The following is an 11,077-nucleotide window of genomic DNA, read 5'->3' on the forward strand; positions in this document are numbered from 1 at the left end:
CGGCGGGTGGGACAGGGAACGGGAAATGGGTTGGAGAATCCTTGCTTCTAGCTCCTCACTGTCTTTGAGAGAGGATGGGGTGCCACCTTGTTACTGTGGTTCAGTCTTGTGCAGGTTGTGGATGGTCAGCAGGGCCCTTCCACACAGTCTTGCCAGTGCTTGGTGGAGAGGGGAGAGATGCCACCTCTGCTTGTGTTGGCCCAAGGTGGGGAGGGTCAACAGGTCTTTGTTCCACAGTGTCTACAGTATCTGGGGCAGGGGAAGGTGCAGCTTTTTTCAGGCTGTTTTCCTAGAGTAAGGTGTGTGTAGTCAAAAGGGCACTGTCCCGCAGGGCCGCCCTCTTCGCTGTCATTTGGCTCGAAAGATGAGGCTCCTTTTGTGGGGGTTGGGGGATGAAGGGGGCACTGGGATTTCCTGGTTGTAGACTCTGCTCTAACAGATAAGACAGGGTATATAGGAGGCCAAAGAACAAACCATCAAACCACCCTGGGAACTCACCACTGGGTCAGCCCTTCTCTTCTCTACCTTTCCAGAATTTGTTGGTTTGATTGATTGGATCGTTGCTTCATGTATTTATTTATTTATTTATTTATTTTTAATTCAGATAGTCTGGCTCTGTTGCCCAGGCTGGAGTGCAGTGGTGCAATCTTAGCTCAATACAGTCTCCACCTCCTGGGTTCAAGCAGTTCTCCTGCCTCAGCCTCCTGAGTAGCTGGGATTACAGGCGCCTGCCACCATGCCCAGCTCATGTTTGTATTAGCAGTAGAGATCGGGTTTCACCATGTTGGCCAGGCTGGTCTCAGACTCCTGACCTCAGGTGATTCACCTGCCTCGGCCTCCCAGAGTGCTGGGATTACAGGCATGAGCCACTGTGCCCAGCTGCTTCATGTATTTTGAACAGGGGTTTTAGTTGTAATTAGAAGAGAAATGTAATGGGTGTGCTTATTCCATCTCCTATGGAACTGGAAACAACATGTGGCATTGAAAATTGTTGTCTTGATAACCTTCAGGGTGTTACTTCTCATTTTAGCGGCAATACATTTTGCTTCCGTGTGATGAAACATCCTACCCATTTGCATGTTGATTGTGTCTCATGTCCCATCTCGCAACAGGCAGTAAAACCCCATCTCCAGCCCAAAGCACCTTGCTAAAGAGCCTGCACCGCAGCCACTGTGCCTTTGCGCTCTGGCTCGTGCGACCTCTCCAGATCTTCTTCCTCATTTCGTCTGTTCACTGGGGCCCTCTTCTCCCTGTGACTCGCCTCAGCCTTTTCACTCCTTGCTGGACATGGAGTAGGACTATTGGGAGGATGAAATAGACGAATGCGTGGCAAGCATGTAGGAGAGCCTGCGGCACAGAAGCAGCACTCGGTACATGGTGCTTGTTGTTATATCCCTAGTTTTGACATAGCCTCAGCCTCAAGTAAAAGATAACCCAAACTCCCACCAAAGTACAAGAGTCAGATTCCTGTTCACTTCTGTTTATAAATGAACTTTCTATTTTTTTAAGAGCAGGGTTGCACTCTGTCACCCAGGCTGGAGTGCAGTGGAGCGATCATACCTCACTGCAGTGTTGACTTCCTGGGTTCAAGGGATCCTCCTGCCTCAGCCTCCTGAGTAGCTGGGACTACAGGTTCATGCCACCATGCCCAGCTAGTTGTTGTTGTTTTGGTACAGACGAGATCTCTGCTATGTTGCCCAGGCTAATCTTGAACTCTTGGGCTCAAGCAGTCCTCCCTCTTTGGCCTCCCAAAGTGCTGGGAGTACAGGCATGAGCCACTGCGCCTGGCCTGGATGAAGTTTTTCCTCATGCAGTACTCTGCACACCTTTAGTGAGTGCTCGCCACGCACCATATCCTATGTGAGGGATCAAAAGATAGGCGAGATACAGCCCATGTCTTCAAAGAGCCCACAGGCCAGAGTGGGAGAAATAGACACACAGCACAGTGCAGTAAACTGATAGGAATGCAATGAAAATAGACACGGTAGATATGCAGCACAGTGCAGTAAACTGATAGGAATGTAATGAAAATAGACACGGGCGAGCGGGGACCCCAAAGGGAGGGTGGCCATATGTTTGGGGCTGAGGACAGGTTCCCAGAGGTGGTGACAGTTGGGCTGAATCTTAAAAGATAAGTGGGTTTTCTGGCCCGGTGCGGTGGCTCGCACCTGTAATCCCAGCACTTTGGGAGGCCAAAGCGGGCGGATCATGAAGTCAGGAGATCGAGACCATCCTGGCCAACATGGTGAAACCCCATCTCCACTAAAATACACACACAAAATTAGCCGGGCATGGTGGTGCATGCCTGTAGTCCCAGCTACTTGGGAGACTGAGGCAGGGGAATCGCTTGAACCTGAGAGGCAGAAGTTGCAGTGAGCCGAGATCGCACCACTGTACTCCAGCCTGGCGACAGAGCGAGACTCCATCTCAAAAAAAGATCTAAGTGGGTTTTCCCAAGGTGCGTCAAGGCATTTCCCGCAGAAGCAGAATGAGCAAAACTTGAGAGCCACAGACCAGCACGGCGGGTAATTCAGTGTCCATGTCATCAGTGATACATGCCTACAGCCGTGTTGAAATTGTGTCTGGAGAAGGACATGAACCAGACTCTCCCTGATTTACAAGGCTCTTCGTCATCGGGTCCCTACTTAACTCTAATTTCATCTCTTGTCTTATCTATAATTTAGTCTGATATCATACATTAATTATATACACTGTACATTGATACACAGCATTTATTTGAAAGACAAACCTCTTGGATGTGACTCTGGAGACAAGACCAGCAGCTCAAGACCATTCAATCCAAGGTATAAAATGGAGGAAAATCAGCTCCATCATGGTCTGAATTGAGGATGAGGCAGAAGAGCAGAGAATAGCTGATGCCCAGGTGGCAGCAACTTCACTCTTTCCCTGTGGAGTTCCAGGGTCTCCCCACCTCCACTGCGTCGGGACATGCCGTGTGCCATCTCTTCATCCATAGCTGCCTCCGGCATCAGCAGAGAAAGTCATGGGCAGATGGAGCTTTGGATTAGTTCTTTTTTCCAGTCTTCCTTTACTTTATCTGGATAAGATTGGGCAGATTGAATTTGATCTTCTATACTGGGGCCAGGAAGCAGGGTGGATCTAGACCTTGCAGCTTTTCCCTACTGTCACCAGATTGGGAGCAGGGATTGGCTGCCATTGTCCTCTCCAGCCTCTGTGTTCCTGGGACACCGCTGACTGGAGGCTGCTCCTCTTCTAAGGGGGTCCGGCACAGAGCGCCACCCAGAGCACATGGCACCTTCTCTCTCCTCCTGCACCAGTCTCCTTGCCCTCTGTATTGCCATCATATTGAAGCAAACCATCCAACTCACCAGCCTCTCTCTGGAATCCAGTCTCATTGATTCCTCTCCCTGAGACTCTTCCTCAGTCTCCTTTTAGCCCCTCACATCCTCAGCCGAAGATCTCACTTCGTCCCAGAGGCCTTTGCTGACTGACCCCTCAGGTAGGCTAAATCCCCATCCTGTGCCTCCATGACAGCCTGTGGCAGATGCTATTTTCTGCAGGTGGCCACAGCCCTATCTCCCATCCCACACACTCCTCTCATAACATGACCTTGTCACTTCTTCCATCGCGTGGTCAGGGGTATGTCTCTTTTCCTTGAGCCTATGCACATCTTTGTGATTGCCCTGACCAATAAATAAAGTAGGACAGAAGCGACACTATGAGATAGCCAGGCTGCACTGTAAAAATGTCATGCCTTTCTGCTGTGTTGTCATGGAATGCTTGCCCTTAGAAGTAAGCTGCCGGACTGTGATGAAGCCCAAACCAGCCCAAATGGGGAGACTGCGAGGGGCCACATGGACAGGTTCCAGCCCACAGGTCAGTTGAAGTCCTGGCTGACAGCCAGTATCAGTTCCTGGTTTTGTGAATGAAGATGCCTCTAAATGATTCCAGCCCCCTCCCATTGATCACACTTAAGACTCCATGTCTTCCCAGCTGAGGCCCCACATGTCGTGTGGACCAGAGACAAGCCAGGCCTGTTGGAATCACAGAATCCCTGATGATAATGATTGTTTTTTGCCACTATGTTTTAGATTGGTTTCTTATGTAATTAGTAACTGAAACAGACTTTACTTCTTTATACTCATTAAGGAATGAGACTGTATCTTTTTTTTTTTTTTTTTTTTTTGAGTCTGAGTTTTGCTCTTGTTGCCCAGGCTGGAGTGCGATGGCATGATCTCGGCTCACCACAACCTCTGCCTCCCGGGTTCAAGCGATTCTCCTGCCTCAGCCTCCCGAGTAGCTGAGATTACAGGCATGCGCCACTATGCCCAGCTAATTTTGTATTTTTAGCAGAGTTGGGGTTTCTCCATGTTGGTTAGGCTGGTCTCAAACTCCGGACCTCAGGTGATCCGCCTGCCTCAGCCTCCCAAAGTGCTGAGATTATAGGCGTGAGCCACCACGCCTGGCCTGTATCTTTTTTTTTTTTTTTTTTTTTTTAACTTTTTGTAGAGATAGGATCTCTCTGTATTGCTGAGGATGGTCTTGAACTTCTGGCCTCAAGCGATCCTCCTACCTCAGCCTCCCAAAGTGCTGGGAGCACAGGTGTGAGCCACCATGCCTGGCCTGACACTGTCTCCAGTGTTTATTGGTGTTTCCTGTATTGCACAAAGCAGGTGGTGGTGCACCGTCAATAGTGAGTTTGTGAGTAGAAGGTGTGGGTGTCACACAGTTGGTGTCTGTGCGCCTGGAAGCACACACCTGTTTCTGCTTCCAGAGTTGTCTCTGGCCTGCAGTTCTGTGCTTCCTAGCTTGATCCGTTCCTCTCCAGGAATCTCCTCTCCCTCCCCACCCTGACCCACCTGTTGGTGAGATGCAACTGACTGTTTCTGCCACACTTTTTACTTACAGGTGGTACCTGTATTATTCCCTCCACCTCTTCAGGGAAGAGGGTGAAGAGATGAGAGGCTAGGGGTTCCAAACACAAACTTGACCCATTTTACCATTTTGTTAGCAACAGTCTTGAGAGAATCAATACAAACTTTAGGTAGCTTGGTACTTTGCCCTTCAGGACAGTTCTTCCCTGGTAATGTTAGATTGTTGGGGTTAACCATTACTGTGCCATTACAGATGAGCTTCGGCTGCCCTCTAGTGGCAGCAGCAACCTGGATCTCGAACAAAGATCATTCTAGCATTGGGACCAGCTTTGTGTCATGAATACGTCATCAGTGCCTGCCATATTACCTGACATCTATTCGGAGCTAATAACTAACTAATATTGATTAACAAACTAGCCAACATGCACTGTTTTTTTTGTTTGTTTTTGAGATGAGTCTCACTCGCCTAGGCAAGTGGCACGATCTCAGCTCCTCCTCTGCCTCCCACCTCCCAGGTTCAAGTGATTCTTCTGCCTCACCCTCCCTAGTAGCTGGGATTACAGGTGTGCACCGCTACACCCAGCTAAATTTTTTGTATTTTTAGTAGAGATGGGATTTCCCCATGTTGGCCAGGCTGGTCTTGAACTCCTGACCTCAGGTGATCCGCCTGCCTCGGCCTCCCAAAGCACTGGGATTACAGGTGTGAGCCACTGCACCCAGCCTTTTTGTTTTTTGAGGCGGAGTCTCACTCTGTCACCCAGGCTGGAGTGCAGCAGCGCGATCTCGGCCTACTACAACCTCCGCCTCCTGGGTTCAAGAGATTCTCCTGCCTCAGCCTCCCAAGTAGCTGAGATTATAGGTGCCCACCACCATGCCAGGCTAATTTTTATATTTTTAGTAGAGTAATTCAGTAATTTTTGTATTTTTAGTCTTGAACTCCTGAGTTCAGGTGATCCACCTGCCTTGGCCTCCCAAAGTGCTGTGATTACAGATGTGAGCCATCGTGCCTGGCGCTTTGCCCACTTTTTGATGGGGTTAATTGGTTTTTTCTGGTAAATTTGTTTAAGTTCCTTGTAGTTTCTGGATCTACAAGAATATACAAGATTCTGGATCTGACCTTTGTCAGATGGGTAGATTGCAAAAATTTTCTCTCGTTCTGTAGGCTGCCTGTTCACTTGGATGCTAGTTTCTTTTGCTATGCAGAAGCTCTTTAGTTTAATTAGATCCCATTTGTGAATTTTGGCTTTTGTTGCAATTGCTTTTGATGTTCTAGTCATGAAGACTTTGCCCATGCCTATGTCCTGAATGGTATTGCGTAGGTTTTTTTCTAGGATTTTTATGGTTTTGGATTTTACATTTAAGTCTTTAATCCATCTTGAGTTAATTTTTTATAAGGTGTTAAGGAAGGGGTCCAGTTTCAGTTTTCTGTATATGGCTAGCCAGTCTTCCCAGCACCATTAAATAGAGAATCCTTTCCCCATTGCTTGTTTTTGTCAGGTTTGTCGAAGATCAGATGGTTGTAGATGTGTGGTGTTATTTCTGAGGTCTCTGTTCTGTTCCATTGCTATATATCTGTTTTGGTACCAGTACCATGCTGTTTTGGTTACAGTAGCCTTGTAGTGTAGTTTGAAGTCAGGTAGCGTTATGCCTCCACCTTTGTTCTTTTTGCTTAGTATCGTCTTGGCTATATGGGCTCGTTTTTGGTTTCATATGAAATTTAAAGTAGTTTTTTCTAATTCTGTGAAGACAGTCAGTAGCTTGTTGGGAATAGCATTGAATCTGTAAATTACTTTGGGTAGTATAGCCATTTTCACAATATTGATTCTTCCTATCCATGAGCATGGAATGTGTTTCCATTTGTTTGTGTACTCTCTTATTTCCTTGAGCAGTGGTTTGTAGTTCTCCTTGAAGAGGTCCTTCACGATTTATAGAGTTTTTAAAAAGTCTTTGTCTGCTAAGTCCAATATCTGGGCTTCCTAAGGGCTGATTTCCATCAATTTATTTTGTTACTTTGAATACGTTCCCTTGTCTTTGCATGATTTGTGATTGTCATTGAAACACGGACATTTGAATATTGCAAGGTAGTAACTCTGGCATTTAGATGATTCTTCTCATTTTATTTGCTATGTATTTGTGAGTGTGTCTGTTTTTAATCATTGAAGGCTGTAGTAGTACATACGTTTAGTGACTTCCAAACTATTTTTGCAAAGATTTATCATTTTCATGTGTGGTCACTGAAGTCTCTGATTCTTTTAGCATGTGTTCAGCTCACATTTTGATAAGAGATTTCCTTGAATACTAGGAGCTAAAAATGGAAGAAAGTACCTCTCCCAGTCTTTGAAGTTTGCCTTTGCACCACAGCTTTTCTTCAGCACTTAGCTAGGCCTGCACTGACCCTCGTGATCAGGCCAAGGTGAAAACTTAGGTCTTTGTCAGGTGTTTCTGAGCAAGCATCCTGCCCTGGGCAAAGCCCGTGTAACAACTGAGTGCTTGTGACTGCCCTGCTTTCCCAGAGGAATTCTCCCCAGCTTTCCTGCTTTCTCAGAGGAATTCTCCCCAGCTTTCCTGCTTTCTCAGAGGAATTCTCCCCAGCTTTCCTGCTTTCTCAGAGGAATTCTCCCCAGCTTTCCTTCTCGGATTTAGGAAGTCTCTATTAGTTTGCTCGGGCTACCATAGCAAAATGCCACAGACCATGGCTTCAACAGCTGGAAGTTATTTTCTCACAGTTCTAGAGGCCAGAAGTCAAAGATCAAGGTGCCAGCAGGGCTGACTTCTTCAGAGTGTTCTCTCATTGGCTTGCAGATAGCTGCCTTCTTGCTGTGTCTTCATGTGACCTTTTCTCTGCACGTCTCTGGCATTTCTGCTTGTTTCTTTTGTGTTTTTTTGAGATGGAGTCATGCTCTGTCTCCAGGCTAGAGTGCAGTGGCACGATCTCGGCTCACTCAACCTCCACCTCCCGGGTTCAAGCGATTCTCCTGCCTCAGCCTCCCTAATAGCTGGGATTACAGGCACCTGCCACCACGCCTGGCTAATTTTTGTATTTCTAGTAGAGACGGGCCTGGCCATGTTGGCCAGGCTGGTCTCGAACTCCTAACTTCAGGCGATCTGCCTGCCTCAGCCTCCCAAAGTGCTGGGATTATAGGCATGAGCCACCGTGCCTGGCCATCCCTGGCATTTCTTCCTGTTCTTTAAGGACACCAGAGAATGGAACTCAGCTCTTTCCCCTACTGTTGCCGGGCATGGTGGCTCACACCTGTAATCCCAGCACTTTGGGAGGCTGCGGGTGGGTGGATCACGAGGTCAGGAGATCGAGACCATCCTGGCTAACACGGTGAAACCTTGTCTCTATTAAAAAATACAAAAAAATTAGCTGGGCGTGGCAGCGGGCGCCTATAGTCTCAGCTACTCGGGAGGCTGAGGCAGGGGAATGGCATGAACCCGGGAGGTGGAGCTTGCAGTGAGCCGAGATTGTGCCACTGCACTCCAGCCTGGGTGACAGAGCAAGACTCCATCCCAAAAAAAAAAAAAAAAAGAACACCAGTCATACTGGCTTACGGTCCCACCCTTCTGATCTCATTTAACCTTAATTACCTCTTTAAAGACCCTATCTCCAGGTAGGTCATGTGGGTTAAGGGTTCAACATACGCATTTGGGGAGCACAATCAAGTGCATAACAGTAGAGTGTTGTAGCAATGCAAGAATGGCCACATTAAAAAAAACAAAAAAAAGAACAGTGGAGGCCGGGCATGGTGGCTCATGCCTGTAATCCCAGCACTTTGGGAGGCCGAGGTGGGCGGATCACTTGAGGTCAAGAGTTCAAGTCTGTCCTGGCCAACATGGTGAAAACCCATTGCTACTAAAAATACAAAAATTACCCGATCGTGGTGGCAGGCCCCTGTAGTCCCAGCTACTTGGGGGACTGAGGCAGGAGAATCCCTTGAACCCAGGAGGTGGAGGTTGCAGTGAGCTGAGATCTCACCACTGCACTCCAGCCTGGGTGACAGAGTGAGACTCAGTCTCAAAAAAAAAAAAAAAGAGAGAGAGAGAACGGTGGAGTGTTGTGAGTCTCAACTGTCAGGTTTTGCCCCAGTCCTGTGTAGATTGTTTGCCTTACAATGTTTTTGAGCAATGCTCACCACTTTTCCAGCCTCAGTGAGTTTCCAGCAAATAGACAGGCATCTACATCATTCCCTCAGTAGCCCTCAGACGTGCGATAGCAGATTTACCAGTAATTTGAAGGTAAGGTCCGCCCCGTCCCTGTGGAATGCCAAGAGGCCCCACACTGCGAATGCAGCCTTCTGTCTTCAAGACTCCCATAGAAGCCAGGTGCGGTGGCTCACGCCTGCAGTCCCAGCTGCTTGGAAGGTTGAGGTGAGAGAATCACTTGAGCCCAGGAGTTCAAGGGTAGAGTGAGCCACGATCATGCCACTGCATTCCAGCCTGGACAACAGAGCAAGATCCTGTCTCTTAAAAAACATTGCCACAAAGATTTTCTACCTTTCCTTTTTAAGTTGCCTTTTTCTTGATTCAGCATTCATTTGGTTGTTATAAGGCTTTGGCTGTTTTTCAGAGTTGTTTCTAATAATTATTTGGTTTTTTTTTTTGAGACAGAGTTTCACTCTTGTTGCCCAGGCTGGAGTGCAGTGGCGCCATCTCGGCTCACTGCAACCTCCGCCTCCCCGTTCAAGCGATTCTCCTGCCTCACCCTCCCGAGTAGCTGGAATTATAGGCATGTGCCACCACACTTGGCTAATTTTGTATTTTTAGTACAGATGGGGTTTCACCATGTTGGTCAGTCTGGTCTCAAACTCCTGACCTCAGGTGATCCACCTGCCTCAGCCTCCCAAAGTGCTGGGATTATAGGTGTGAACCACTGCGCCTGGCCTTTTTTTTTTTTTTTTTTTTTCTGTTTCTGTTGGGTGATGGGAGCTTGGAGCTGTCTACTCTGCCCTTTTGCTGATATCAGTCCTCAATTATATTTTAAAGAGATTTAAATAATAAGGAAAAACAGGCACATCTAAATATATGTAGTTACCATTTTCAATGCCTTTCATTCCTTTGTGTAGATCCAGATTTCCATTTGGTATTTTTCTTCTGCCTGAAGGACATCCGTTAACATTTCTTACTGTGTTTGTTGGTGATGAATTCTTTCAGCTTTTTATTTATTTGTTTGAGACAGAGTCTCGCTCTGTTACCCAGGCTGGAATGCAGTGGCACAATTATGGCTCACTGGAGCCTCGACCTCCCAGGCTCAAGGAAACCCCCCAGGCTCAAGTGAACCTCCCAGCTCAGCCTCCCGAGTAACTGAGACTCCAGGCATGTGCCACTACGCTTAGCTAATTTTTGTGTTTTTTTTGTTTGTTTGGTTGGTTTTTTTTTTTTTTTTTTTGAGACGGAGTCTAGCTCTGTCGCCCAGGCTGGAGTGCAGTGGCGCGATCTCGGCTCACTGCAAGCTCCACCTCCTGGGTTCATGCCATTCTCCTGCCTCAGCCTCCCGAGCAGCTAGGACTACAGGCGCCCGCCACCATGCCTGGCTAATTTTTTGTATTTTAATAGAGATGGCGTTTCACCATGTTAGCCAGCATGGTCTCGATCTCCTGACCTCATGATCCACCCACCTCGGCCCCCCAAAGTGCTGGGATTACAGGCGTGAGCCACCGCGCCCAGCCAATTTTTTATTCCTATGTACATTTTCTTGAGCTTTGTTTTGGGATGTATTTAAGATCATTGGAAAGTTGGATCCTTTCAGGTCTTGTTTTGATGATTCATTAGGTGGGTCCAAAGCAATGCTCAATCTAAGACTGATTCTTTCCCATTCCTGGGGTGCTTGAGTACTCCACACAGAGCCCTATAAATTGTGAGTTTTTCCAGTCTGATTTGTGGCGACCCCCATCTCTACAAAAAAATAAAGAGGCTGGGCACAGTGGCTCATGCCTATAATCCCAGTACTTTGAGAGGCTGAGGCAGGCAGATCACCAGAGGTCAGCAGTTTGAGACCAGCCTGTCCAACATGGTGAAACCCAGTCTCTACTAAAAATACAAAAATGTAGCCAGGTGTGGTGGTGGGTGCCTATAATCCCAGCTACTCCACTGAGGCTGAGGCAGGAGAATCACTTGAACCTGGGAGGCAGAGGTTGCAGTGAGCTGAGATCGCACCACTACACTCCAACCTGGGCGACAAGAGCAACACGCCATCTCAAAAAATAAAAATAAGTAAATAA

This window comes from Pan troglodytes, chromosome 6 (genome assembly GCF_028858775.2).
Source record: "Pan troglodytes isolate AG18354 chromosome 6, NHGRI_mPanTro3-v2.0_pri, whole genome shotgun sequence".
In the NCBI taxonomy this organism is placed as follows: domain Eukaryota; kingdom Metazoa; phylum Chordata; class Mammalia; order Primates; family Hominidae; genus Pan; species Pan troglodytes.